A 3390-nucleotide genomic window follows, 5' to 3' on the forward strand; every position below is an offset into this window, starting at 1 on the left:
AAAATGAGCTGATACCAAAGGCTCAAGTAGAAAGCAAATGTTTTGAGAATGATGAGGGAAACAAATGTACAAAAGTGCTTGACACAATAGATGCATGTGTGGATTGTGGTAAGAGTTAGTTGTACAAGCCCCCAATAAAATGATTTAATTATTAAAAAATATGTCTCATTATAAACACTAAAAAAAAACACCACTTTGTCACATCACTTTGGAAAACTACCTTCAAGCATGTCCACTGAAGTTGAAATTACTAAACTTTGGGGTCCAGGACCCAATACTCCCACTACTGAAAGCCCTAGAAATGTTTGTACACAATTACATATTCATCCTGTTCTTAAAGGGGATGTGGGGGGAGCTCAATACTCACCTCTAGTGAGTGCAAGGAGTGTTGGTGGCCTAGGGGCTTGTGTGCTAGGTTGTTAACTGTCATACCGGCAGTTGAACCCAACAGCTTCCCTGTGGAGAAAAATTTGGCTATTTTACTCCATAAAGAAGATTTATGGTCTCAAAAACCCACAGAGGCTGTTTTGCAGGTGAGACCTGACCTGTTAGGACTGAGTTTGGGTTGAGTGAATGGAAAGATACACGGTCATATTTCATACAACAGCATGGACATGGACACAAATCCATTTTAAATTAACTTTAGGTACATAACACAGCATGGATGAAGTTCTCAAAGATAAGAGTCAGCTGTAAGAAAACTTAAAGGAATATATAGAGGGCTTCAAAAAGTTGGTGGAGAAATTCCATGATCCATGTTTTTTCCATGAACACTTTGAAGCCCCCTCATCTACCATGCAATTCTATTTGTATGCAGTTCAGAAAATAGACAAAACAAAATCCTATCACTTAGGAATGTGCACTCTCTCACTGCCGTCAGGTTGACTCTGATTGACTCTGTAGGACAGAGCAGACCCGCCCCTGAGGGTTTCTGAGACTAACTCTTCACAGGAATCAGCAGCCTGGTGTTTCTCCTATAGGCATGTGTAGGTGAGTGCTAATCCTACAAAGAAAAGTAGTAAGGGAATGTTTTTTTCACAGATATACTATATTATAACAGAACCAAGCAAACCCACTGCTATAGAGTCAAATCCGACGCATCGCGACCCTGCATGGGTTTCTGGATCTTGATGTGAACAGGCAGCCTCATCTTTCCCCACAGAGCATCCCGTCGGTTTGAGCCTCCCACCTTGTGCTTAGCAGCCCAGCACCCAGTTCACGGCACCACCAAGGCTCTTTATGGTATATTATAGGGGTAATCATTTGTGAGACCATTCAAATATGCATTTTAGACGTGACGTACATGTGATCCATGTTATAATGAAGTCTTTAAAATATCACGTCGTGGCTCGGTAGCGTGAGGGCAGACGGGAGTGCTGACTGCATGGAAAGCACCACATGCCAGCATCGGGCACGAAATAAGTGCTCAAGCCACGTGACTTGTTTTGTAACACTGGGGGAAAGATGTGGGGCCTTGGAAAAGGATGGAATTCAGAAGAGATCCCCGTGCTTGCCTGGGAAGCGCATCCACTTTCCATTCTGTGCTGCCCTGTGGGGGACTGAGGGGGGGTGAGTGTCTGTGGACATGTCTGTGGGTATGGGGTGATCCATTCATGGTTCACTGATGGCGAAGTAGGAAGGCTTGACTCTCCTCATGAAGACAGAAAGAAAGGGGAGGAAAACTGGGTGCCTGCAAAGGGGCTGGGTGAGGAGGGTCAAAGCAAAGAAGGGCAAATTGAGCAGAGCCCCAGCCGCCAGGCTCCAGACAGGGTCTGGATGCCTCACCTACAAGCGCTTGGCTGCCTCATGCTTCCTGCAGTGTGGCTGAGGCCCCAGAAGCTGGCACAGGCAGCGGGGATGGCCCAGGCCCAGCGCAGCATTGGTAGAGGAGGTTGGGAAGCCGTTCTGCTGACTGTGTGCTCAAAGATACTGTGGAAGCTGCCAAAAGCGAGAGTGGTCACCCAGCCAAACAGTAGGATCAGCCAGGGAGGCAGGGAAAGCCTGGGAGGCTGCCAACCAGGAGGTGCCAACAGATGTATGCACCTCTGGATAGCAAGCCAGGCTGCTGCTTCTCCAGGCTTGGCTATGCGCTCCCTTCGTGTCCCTCCCCAAGGGAGACCCAGCATGGGGCTCTGGGGCAACCTTCCATTCCAAAATGGGATGTTGATTTCCACACGCAAGACTGATGCACTCAACTCTTCACCCCAAGGCAGTCATGGAGTAAAAGGAGTTTAAACTCTGAACCCAGCACTTGGACCGTGCGTTCTTGAGCCAGAAACACCTCCAGATTGCCTCAGGAATCCCACTCATCCTATAGGTACTGGGCATGGCGCTTGCAGATGACAGACCACAGAGAACTGAGGTCAGTGATTGGGACTATGGGGTGTGTTATAACAAAAGACGCTCAAGGCGCTGGGGAAGAAGAGCAAGAGGAGGTGTAACAGGCTAGTGAGCGTCTCACAGAATGGTGCCTGGGCCACCTGTGGCGCAAGTAGCTGAGATACTTGGTCAGATGCGCTAAGTCCAAAGCCCTGAGAGTGAGGCCCAGGAGTCTGCTTTTTCATTAAGTTAAACTCCACATAGCACAAACTTAACCATCTTAGTATCACCCTGACACCAAAACAAGTCAAAATAAACCACAGGAAAATAAACCTACAGGCCAATATCCCTATGAACGAAAGACAGGACTTCACAAAGTTCATGGAGATAATGGAATTTTTCCACGAACTTTTTGAAGCCCCCTCATCAATGCAAAACTCCTCAACAAAATACTAGCAAACATAATCCAACAGCGTATTAAAATAATCCTATAGCACGGCCAAGTAAAATGTATTCCAGGAGCACGGGGATTGTTCAACATTGAGAAAATGCTGATTGAGAACAGATATATACACCAATTAAAAAGGAACAGAGCCCCACTTCTAAGGATGTGGAAAAAGCATTTGATAAACTCCAACACCCTTTCTTGATGAAAACCCTAGAGATCACTGGAATAAGAGGGGCAGTGCTCAATATAATTCAGGGCACATATAAAAAGCCGACAGCTAACATTATACTTAATGAGAAGACTGAGAGATTTCTTCTTAAAATTAGAAACAAGACCAGGATCCCTGCTCTCACCACTTCTATTCAGTATTGCATTAGAAGTCCTAGGCAGAGCAGTAAGACAAGCACAAGAAAGAAAAGGTATGCAGATTGGAAAAGAATAAGTTAATCAATCAAATAATGTATTCCACTGGGCAAAACTGCTGTACAAGAACTCTTCAAAGTGTTGACGAACAGAGATGTCAGACTAAGGACCCTGGACCCAAGGCATGGTATTTTCAGTTGCCTCATACGCATATGAAAGTTAAACAATGGCTCTCTCCCTGGTCGCTCCCTTCTCTTCCC

This window comes from Echinops telfairi, unplaced genomic scaffold (genome assembly GCF_000313985.2).
Source record: "Echinops telfairi isolate 266 unplaced genomic scaffold, ASM31398v2 ScPeMD7_7469;HRSCAF=8507_0, whole genome shotgun sequence".
Lineage (NCBI taxonomy): Eukaryota > Metazoa > Chordata > Mammalia > Afrosoricida > Tenrecidae > Echinops > Echinops telfairi.